Source organism: Numida meleagris, chromosome 7 (genome assembly GCF_002078875.1).
Source record: "Numida meleagris isolate 19003 breed g44 Domestic line chromosome 7, NumMel1.0, whole genome shotgun sequence".
In the NCBI taxonomy this organism is placed as follows: domain Eukaryota; kingdom Metazoa; phylum Chordata; class Aves; order Galliformes; family Numididae; genus Numida; species Numida meleagris.
Window position 1 is genome coordinate 17,182,473 of NC_034415.1, and position 10,966 is coordinate 17,193,438.

Consider the following 10,966-nt stretch of genomic DNA (forward strand, 5'->3'; position numbering starts at 1 on the left):
TACATACTTCACTCAGTTAGAGTCACAAGCTCTTACAACTACATTTAGCTACAAAGTTGCTTTTGATGTCAGTGTGAACTATATCTCCTTAAAAATCTAATGAGTTATTCTAAGTATTTCTCAAGAACTCTTGCTAAGTTAATAGAATTTTTGCCTTTTTAAAAGTTGAAGAATCAGATTTAATTACTCAAGCCTGCTTTTAAGTACCTAAAATAAACAAAAATGCTGCTGCCTGCCATGGCAATATATTGTATTGTCTAGCTGAATGAGTCTTTGGGCTGTCTAATATCTAATTCAACATTTCATTTTAATTCAGTATCAGTCTGTCATCATTCCATACCCTGCTTCTTCGGAAGAGATATGACACTAATATGATTTGTAAATCATCTTTCTGAAAACAGGCAAATACCAAAACTGGATAATTATTCTTCAGAATAAATAACACATCCTCCCAAATTATATGACATTTTGATGTCCATCTACTGCTTTATTTCATCCTAGTGATGTCCTTTCTGCAGTGTAATGTGGTGATCAGAATGGCACACAATATCTCACATATGGCTTCTGAATTCTTTTATATAGTGCCAGAATGCCTTCCATTGATAAATTATAATTCTTTATTCTTTCCCATCTACCTTAACTAATTTCATGCTCCAAACTTTTGTTTGCCTTTTTATTGCTGCTAAATATTGTGCATGATTGTGAAAAACACTTTAAACTATCTTATTCCCACTTCTTTTTCCTGGTCCGTATTTTGTGTTGTGCTTTAATTTAGACTTTGGTCTCAGTGACTGTTTTTGGTCCCTAGTCTCATTACCTTTTACTTTACATGGAACTGTGTAAACCACTTAGCATCCCATAAGCCTAATTCTATCCAAATCATTATGACTTTGTTTGCTCTGTTCCTCTGTATTTACTGCTTCTCAGCTCTGTGTCATCAGCAGATTTAGCTACTTTTGAAAGGATGTCCTCCCACAAGGTCGTTTCTCTATTGGCCCAGTAAAAGTGATCCATGTATGATCACCCCCTGCACTTTTCTTGTTTGTTGGAGACATTTTCTTGGACAGACGATTCTCAGAGTAGTAATGTTATTGGAGCTGTTGGAGCGAGTCCAAAGGAGCCACAAAATGATCAGAAGTTTGGAGCACTTCTCCTGTGAAGAAAGATGGCAGGAGCTGGACTTGTTTAGCTTGCAGAAGAGAAGGCTCTGAAGATGTTATGGCAGCTTCCCTTTACTTAAAAGGGGTTTATATTTAAAAAAAAAAAAAAAAAAAAAAAAGAGGTGGAGTCTTGACTTTTTACACAGTTATAGAGAGAAGACAAGGGAGAACAGCTCTAAACTAAAATCATAGAATCATAGAATGGCCTGGGTTGAAAAAGACCTCAAATTTTCTAGACTAGGTATGTTAGAACAGTGTTCAGTTCACCAACAGAGCAACCCCTCCTTGGTAGCTTAGACTAGAAGTTATCTCCTAGTACAGTTAGGAGCCATCACTGGCCTCTTCTCGTTTAAGTATCCTCGAACAACCTCAGCATGTACAGAGGCTGAATCAGAGGGTAAATGTTGTAATGTGGCACAGATACAGTAATTCTGGTTAGCTCAACAAAGTGACTTACATTTTGGCTTAAGTCCCTCAGAGAGGGAAATCTGTCAAACAGAACAAGCTAATGAATTTCTTACATATCTCCATATAGATGTATATGCTGCGTATAAAACATTCAGGTAAGGAGACAGTATGGCTACAGAGGGAGAGCATAAGGTTCATTTAGCTGAGACCAAAATGAATTCTTTGCCTAAGTATTCCCAAAAGAAGGGTAAGGCAGCATTCCAGAAACTGCAATACACTCTCCTTGGGGAAAAGTGAAATGTTAAAAGGTTTTACCATCATACTAAAGCAGATAATTAGGCAATCATGACTATTAACTTTGACAGAGCACCAGGCTTAAATGCATTAGATTCCAGAGTTTTGATGCAGATAGTTCGGGAAATATCAGGGTCTTCGAGCCTTTCTGAGATCTCACTTAAGACGGGTTGGCACTGAAGAGCAGAAGGTGTGAAAATAATTCCTATGTACATGTAAGAAACAAAGAATGATTCTGGAAAATATATGGTAGTAAATTTGTCTTCAGAACATAGATATTATTAGAAACATTGATAAAAATTGCCTCAAAATCTACTTAGCAGTGAATAATTATAGCAGTGCAGAATCAAGTTGGGTTCTTAAAACCATTGTTAGATTTGTTAAGTTAATCTGATTTCCTCATGTTACTGTGAGATTTCAGGAGCTATTTAATACTGTCAAATAAGACGAAAAAGTCTCTGGAATCTTGACATCTCTCCTCAGCTGTTGATTACTGCATGGACGTGTACTGGGTACATTTCTACTTTTGCCCTAAGGCATACCACATCAGGCATATGGATGACGTGAAAAGAACAGCTTTAACCCAACTACTACTGTGATAGATAAGCAATTGGCTGGAAGATGAAGGTGGGAGGAAGAGATATAAACTCCATTTGGCCTTTGTGCTAGCTCTAGAGCTGCATGTGTGAATAGGAAAGATTATTCATCAAATGCAGATAACTTCTGACACATGCTTTAGTGCAGTTGTTTAAGAAAACCTGTGAGTGAAGAGAGACATGTTGTATTTCATCTCTGGTAAAAATTAAAACAGGACCTCCAAACTTTTGGCTCTGCAACAAAGGACAAAACTTTTTCAGTTCATTCACCTTTTGGTCCAGCTTTTTGAATATGCCCAGTGATGTGAATAGCTAATTTTCAGTTGCTTATAGCAGTGTTTGGTAAAATTATAGGACAAAGTCTATTTAGGCAAATAATATATGAAGTCATGACAAATGAGATATAGATCCAAAACAATTCTGTCCTGGTTCCAGAATTAACTAGCAATGCTTGGCATTTCTGATAGCTGCTTTCACTAGATGTCTTCAAGAAGCTGTATCAGAGACTGTGTGCTAGTTTCAGTAGCTTCATAACAATTTGAATCAGCTGTGAATTGATCTCATCACTTCTTCCTGTATCTTGCCTTTGTGCATACTCTTGAAGAAAAACTAGGTCAAATTCTACTCCTAAATGGCACCTATTTAAAATGAGCAAGAATTATGCACAATCCACATGCTAAATTTGGTTTATAGTTATTTAAATGAGCAGTGTGACAGCTGAACAGAAGTGTTTTCTCAGCTATGTAGGGAAATCCTATTTCCTTAGTTTTGTGAAAAAGCAAAATGTTTTTCTTTTCACCTTGGGTTTCTAAAGAAAATTCAAAGCATTTTTCCCAGGTAGAAAGTAGTTATTTTTATATGGAAATATTTGTGAGGTGAAAAATAGCTTCCTACCTATATTTACATTGTAGTCAGCATCCTACGGCTGCATGCAAAATGTATGCTCACTTGAGATGATACCAAGTTACATAACAAATTGTGCAAGCTCAGCTTGTGTGCACATTTTTTAAGCACATCAGTAGGGCCCAGGTTGCAGAATGGTATGCTTATGTATTTTTGAAACTTTCCGCTGTTTCCCTGTATGCTTATATTTTAGTACAGGGGTTATATATCTAAAAGATTACAAAGCTTACAAAAAGAAACAACGATGCAATGAGACAGGACTAAAAGTGTGTGTCTTCGTAAAAGCCTGCTTGCAGGATCATCAAATTTACTCTGCATAAGCTTAACTAATTTGAGTCTTTTATCCTTTGCCAAGTTCTGCACTAGTGTTCTGGACTATGCTGTTACTGACAACATAGTCATGGGATACACATGCTCTGATAAGCAGAGTACCTGGATTTTATTCTCTGATTATTTACAGATCTGCTGTATCACCCTAGCAAGCTACTGTACCTTTCCATAAACAATTTTTCTCGGTATCAAATTAGTTTTGTATTCTGCTTTGAAAATATATTAAGATCTATGGATAAACACGATGACAGTGCTAAGCATTTTTGTTGTTGTATTGTAACTAAGGCAACTAGATCAGGAAATCCAACGTATAAAGCACAGAAATCTATTAAAGGGCTTTACTCCACAATGGTCTATATGACTATAAACATTGCAGTTAATTTTAAATACAAGCACGCTACAGGCACACACACATATAAAGGAAATTTACAGCTTAACTGCACTATTAAAATAGCTAATAATTAGAGTTCTTGACTTTGCTGACATCTGATATATTTTTGAAAAGTTTTATTTTTATGGTCCAACTCTACCTTTTGTCTAGATATGCCTAAGTGGACAAATGTAAGTGAGGTTCCTTCACATGAGAGGTTACTTAGTCTCAATTCATAGATTGGTTTGGGTTGAAGGGGCCTTCAAGATCATCTAGTTCCAAACCCCCTGCCATAGGCAGGGACACCTCCCACTAGACTAGGTTGCTCAAAGCCGCATCCAGCCTGGCCTTAAACGGCTCCTGGGAGGGGCCATCCACAACCTCTCTGGGTTACTTGTTCTAGTGTCTCACCACCCTCACAGTAAAAAATTTCTTCCTAATATCTGGTCTAAATCTACCTTCTTGGTCATGCACAAGTCAGCCCCAATCCCAAACCTGCGCAGCTGCTTTCTTGTGGCATTATAACAAATATAATGAGACATGTTGACTGTATTGTGATTGTTATATACCTTTTGGAATCAAAGTTGGCTTATGTCACTTTGAGTTCATGCAGAATACACATTGACTCATCAGCATGAATAAATTTCCTTTACTATCTTTCTTCAAAAAACATCAATGTTAGTTCTTAAAAGAGATCAGGTAGAAGCAGAAATGGATTCATGAGGAGAAATAATCAAACAGTAATTGTCTGGAAACTGATATTTGCTTTCAGAGATTCCGGATAAAAGATTGATATCTGTTGATGGTTGGACTAGATGATGTCAGTGGTCTTTCCAGCTGTAATGATTCTATGATTCTATCTCTGTATGGATTCCAAGTCACCTCAGTCCAGATTCTAGTACTGAATCGCGTAATCTTTGATTTTCATTCCTCCTTCTGCAAAATCTATTCATAACATGATCATTATTAATCAAGATCTATTTCCAGGCTTTGCCCTGTGTTCATGCAATCAGAAATTCATTCATACTTCTCTGGGACTGAACTTTGAATTCACTTACTGCTTGTACTTGTTCTTTTGCATTCCTTATACCATTTCTGATTGAATTGAAGACAAATGCTCATCCAAACTGTTCTGCTGCAATAAATCACCAGAAAAAAATGAGGCTGAGTGTAAATCCAGGGATCTTTGAGAGCGGAACAGCATGCAGAGCTAAATCTTGGACCTGACATATGCCAGGCCTTCCTATCTATCTCCTCTCTTACACCATCTAGCCCTAAAACTATGCGAGCAACAATATAAAGGGTGTATCATTGTGTTTCTGTTAATGTAGCCAGTATGCCTAGCAACAGATATAGGGGAGGGAAAGCCTTGGCATTACAGCTCCTCATTTTCAGTCATTCTGGGAATGTGTTGAGGGAATGAGACTGTAACCACATCCCTTGTACCTTCCTGGCCCCACTTTTTCACTGTGGAGACTCCAACATGAACAATACTTAGAACATACCTGTAAGGAAGAGCCTTCCAAATGCTTCTTTGCTCTGTTCAGTGCCATAACAATGATCTGTCAGTTCACTCCTTTAACATACTCCTCTCTGTCAGCTCAGTTACATCCTGCCCTTCTCTATCTTCAGGTCACTGTACAGGTGCTTTGTTTATTTTTTCAGATAAGCAGTTGAATGATGGATTTGTCTGGAGAGACGTATTGTGTCATGTGTTTCTTTCCTTCTAATGTTTTGATTTTTGTTGGGTTTTTGAGGACATTTTCACTTAAAGTACTATAGTAATACATTACTACTCTGCTGTGTACTTATGCAAAAGTGCAGTTGTTGAGATGAAAGCAAATTTTTTACTTTTAAAGGTGAAAAATAGGGAAATTTGAAATCCTTGGCATTATTAGAAATGCATATGTACTGAAAGAGATGTGATTTCAAGGCTACTTAAGATTTAGTTTTAAGTCTTAAAGGAGGAAATATGATGTTTTGGTTGAAATCACTTGCTGATATTCATGCTTTTCAACATTTTACCTAAAATACTGTTTTGGAGACAGTTTCCAGGTCTCACTTATGAAGGGGTAAATGCATGCAGTGATGATGACAAGAAAATTCCCCAAAGGAGAAGATGAAAAATGACTGTGCCTAGTTTACGTTGTTTCTTCTATTGCAAAATCCTAGCAGAGAGACCATTATTGGTTGTTGGATGAGATAAGCAGTGTTGAAAACTTTACTTGATTATATCTGCCTCCACCATCAGTTGTCTTTGTGACACTGGGTCTATAATCATAAATGTTTTAAAGGAGACAGCATCGGTCCAAGAAAACTAACGTATGTTACTTGTAACACACATTTCCATGTAACATTGTTATATTGCTTCTACATTAAAATATGTAAGTCTATTATGACTGTGTGGGTGTTTTAAAATATGCCTTTCTAAGCCACCTACAGGTGGTAATATATCACCCATATCTCCAGGTCTCTTGAGAATTTCATTAATTACTTTTCCAGAAATATATTGGAGGTCAGTTGTCTGCTACCTTTTATTACTACTTAACTCCAGCAACAGCTTTGAATAGTTGTCTGGAAAAAGAAAGGTAAAAAATGAGTAAAGAACTTTAAAACCTGGAGGGAAATGTGCTTTTTAAGCATTTGATCCACGGTTCAAAATATAAGCCATAAATGCTGCAGGAAACAATATGGAAAATATGGTAATTGAGAGAAAATGAGAAAAGACAGGCTGGAGTGGAAGGGAGAAGGAAATTCAGTTCTACCTCCAGCCATTCTGCATGCTCTGTAATAACTTGTTTGTGTAGTGGATAGGCAAATATAGCAATAAGATATTGCTATTTGTGGTTATATACACTATCAGTGACAAAAGATAAGTTCCTGTTGTTACACATCTGTTTCAGACTGCCCTAGTAATTTTTAGGTTTATCTTTGCACTTCATTCAGAGCTGAAAGGCAAACTCAGGTAGAGATGCACCCTATATGTTTTTTTAAATATTTTAAAAATAATGATGGAAGCCCAGTTCACATATAGGAATAGACTGCTGTGACTGTTGCAGTAGAAGACTTTACCAAAGTTCTTCACACAAAAGTAAATGCTTCCCTCTTTTAACCAAGAAGGTCTGAAAGGAGGAAGTTCTTCCAATCTCTTTTGTTTGAGAAACCCCTGTGGTGGTGGTATAACATTCAGGCAAATTGTAGATTTCAATCAAGGCTGCTGAGTGAATTCTGTGAGGTGTTGTGTTTCCTGACCAGCACATGAAAGATTACTGTGCTTCCCAGGAAGTGCTCAGAGTTGTAATTATATATATATATATATATATATATATATATATATATGTACTCAGTCTATATCTATCTATCTATCTATAGACACAAACACACAACTATACCTTTACAGCCCAGAGTGTTCATTCCTGAGTACTTCATGTGACTGTTCATATAAGTAAGCATTTGCAAGCTAAAATAGTCACTTTTTAGTTGGTTTCTGTGAAAATATCAGGAGTACAAAAATGATCTTAAATCTCTATATGAGATAGAAAAATGTTACTCATTAAATGACAGCACAAGTAGGGGAATGATTCTGCACCCTCAATCTGTAGATTGGATTAACCAACGTATAGATAGTTGTCATGGAGGTATATCCTATCCATATGAATGGTGGGTCCCTAATGTAATAAACATAACATGCTGGAGCCCCAGCTAATGTAAATGAGTTTGGTAGTTCTATTGATTTACACCAGCTGAACATTCGCCCATATGTTCGGTAGTAAATATTTGCAAGATCAGCCCATAAATAATATTTTATTTGCAAGCGAACATGGACACAACCATCCAGACTCTAAATGAAGCTTAGCATATGAATGCTGAAAAGGTTTCTCCTGCAGAGGTAAACATGATGGTATATTCTGGAAAGCAAGTTGATGTTACTGCCAGCTCCCCTTCTCTGTCTTCTCCTGTCATGCAGATACCTCAGTCTGTATTCAGTATCAAAAGAAACTTCTGTAAGTTTACTCCACCCTCTTTTCCTGTTTTTTTTTTTCTTCTGTTTTTCCTTCCATCTGTTTAGCCTCAGTGGATACCTCTCTGAAATAGCTGGACTGGTTCTGTTACAGGCAGCAAGCTTGTCTAGGCCTCTGCCAGAGGCCTTTAAGCACACAGTCTTTCAGGTACTGTCCAGTGTCAGATCTGGTGATCTGACCATGGAGAAATTACCTGAAACTTGGGAAAAGTAAATCAAGCTTCAGATCCAGACTTTAAAATAGTCAGGTTAGCAGCTATTGAAGATGGAAAATGATGTGGTTATTTCACTTTACTAGCTTCTTCCGTTCTGAAATTGTTCCTGGCCTTTATGCTTGTAGAGGACATGATTGTGAATGGTTCAGCACTGTGTTACTGACACTGCAGATTGTCAGTTAAACCATAGTTCAGAGATAAAGTGTTTGTCAATGGTTTTTGGGCAGGTTCGTCTCGATTCCATGACTACTGGGGCAGGGGGGACCCATGGACCCACGCCCTGGGAAAGGGAAAAGGGAAAAAGGGGAAAGGGTAGGGAGATGGGCCTAAAAACAAAACAGCAGCAACAATCTGAGGAGGAACAAACTAATTTACTAAATAAGGTATCTGAATACAAGATAACACAATATAATACAGTATAATACAATATAACTGGAATTGAAGCTAATAAATCAAATAAAATGAGAGAGAGTGTCCAAAACCCAAAAGCCTTACTCTAACGCTGGTGGCGAGACGGCTAGGGAAAGAGACACTGCCAGGACAAGCAGAAGGGAAGAGAGGGACAAAAAGGGGATGTCTTGTGATATGCAAACTGTTTTTATCTTTCCCTCTGAATGGAAAACGGTAACAGAACAGCAAACAGTCCTCTGGGGTATGTTGTTCTTCTCTTCTGAGAACCAGGTACCCGGAACTATCCACGATCCACGGAACTGGAGCATTAACTCTTTAACTCCCAGTGCACTACATGATGTTATGATGTGGAATACCGATAACCAAAAACCATAAAACCATTACAGTGTTTGCTTTTTGCTAACTAAAAGCATGACAAAAGCAGTTTGAATATTAACTATTTAGAAATCACTCCTTTTAGCACAGTATTTCACTTGTTACAAAATTCTAAGTGAAGTGCAATTAGCATCAGTGCTGACAAAGAAAATAAAGATTGAAGGAAACTGGTAAAAGGGAGAACAGTGCCAGAGCAGATGTTTGCAGGCAGGTAGGCTGTACCTCTGACAATGCAGGTTAGGGTAGCAGAAGCTTCTTCCACAATTAAATTCATTAAAAATACAGCATCCATTGCATCTCTCAGTGTTTAAATTGAGACAGGGTACAAAATAGCAAGATGGCGTATTGATCTTAACTTCCCTTGTTCAAGAGCTCTTGATTCCTGTATACTGACCTCAAATCCTTCTTACTCTTAAATATTTATCATTTATTAATTTATTTTGATTTAGGTTTCAAAGGGCTGCTTCATCACTCTTGTCCCATGTGTGGAAGACAGGAAGAAAATAAGTGAGTACGAAGTATTTATTTTCCAATCTGACTGTATTCCAATGTTATCTGTACAGATACAAGCTGAATCTGAATTGGAAGGAAATACAATATTAGAGGACAGTGGCCCAATTCTTATTTAAATTTTGGCTACTTTGTATTACTTGGCAATAAAGGGACTTCGAATCGCGTGCAAACAGTCTCCTTAAGCTAAACTGGCATACGTACGTAAAAGAAATATAAATGATAGGGCATCCACTGATATTAAAGTACAAATAAAATATGGTATCTTAGAATGAGAACAATTTAACTTTCCTTCATGATCATTAGTACATCTTTTCTAAATTTTGTGTTTATTGTTGTTGATAAAGAGGGAGATTTTTCACCAAATAGTACACGGAGATAAAACAGCTACCAATAGCTTTGTATCTAGTGGTGTTTGCCAAGTAAATTTATTTTTCTGTACTCTATGTGATATCATGCAGGCAGGTATCAACTGATGTGTTGTTTTCCACTTTGGTGTGCAAACAGGAAGTCAGCATTTTCCATCGGGCTACAGTTATTACGGGAACATCTTTAAAATATATGGAGATAGATATGCAAATAGGGTGAAGTTTTCTCTGCTTAATCTAAACTGCTAACAATATGGAAAGCAAGCATCTATGCCTAATGTGTAAAATAAATATTTCCAGAAAAGTAAGAGATTCAAATCAAGATGCATACGTCTATGGTTAATAAAAAGCGTTGTGGTTTTTCTATTAACTAATGTGACTCCTGAGTACCTCCTAAATGTTATAGACTGGAGCTGATTTCATTTCATGCAATCAGTCATCAGATGGTTATCTGAGCTGTGGTTAAAATTCGTAAGTGAACTATTTTCAAAGTGGAAATATCAGTGGAAATATTCTCACAGCCTTCAGAGAGATCTAAAGTTCAGGTATTATTTTATTTTTGCTAGCATTGAAGTGGATCCAGAACCTCCACTGTTAACTTAAAAATGGTTTCTGTAGTTCAGAAATGTTTCTGAAACTTTACGTAGTAATAAAAATGTTTTACAACCTCGAATATTAAATAAAACACTTTTTTTTCTGTTGGTCTGAACAAAATACAAAACCTTATGCCATATGTTGGCAATGGCTTCTTCAATTTGAAGTGTTAAACTATGCTATTGATTCTAGCATTTAAATAAAATGATTACATTCATTTGTATCAAAGACATGAATAAGCTGTTATATCACTGAGAACATCTCCCCATTGAAACCTGTAACATATACAACAAGGTGGTCCATGTTATTTTGTTTCACTTCAGAAATTAAAGGGAAAATATTGCAGTAAATTTTGTAAGCTAATCTGTGTTTGATAGATTGAAAGATTGATATGCTTTGCTTACTAAGGGT

General features: G+C 36.7%; 1 long non-coding RNA gene across 1 annotated transcript in view; it reads left to right on the forward strand.

The window, feature by feature from the left end:
* The window catches only part of LOC110402759, a 350,073-nt gene extending 340,187 nt beyond the window's left edge, over positions 1-9,886 (forward strand). The window contains exon 5 of the long non-coding RNA XR_002441288.1: positions 9,533-9,886. This is a non-coding gene — a long non-coding RNA (uncharacterized LOC110402759). The remainder of the gene's footprint in view (positions 1-9,532) is intronic.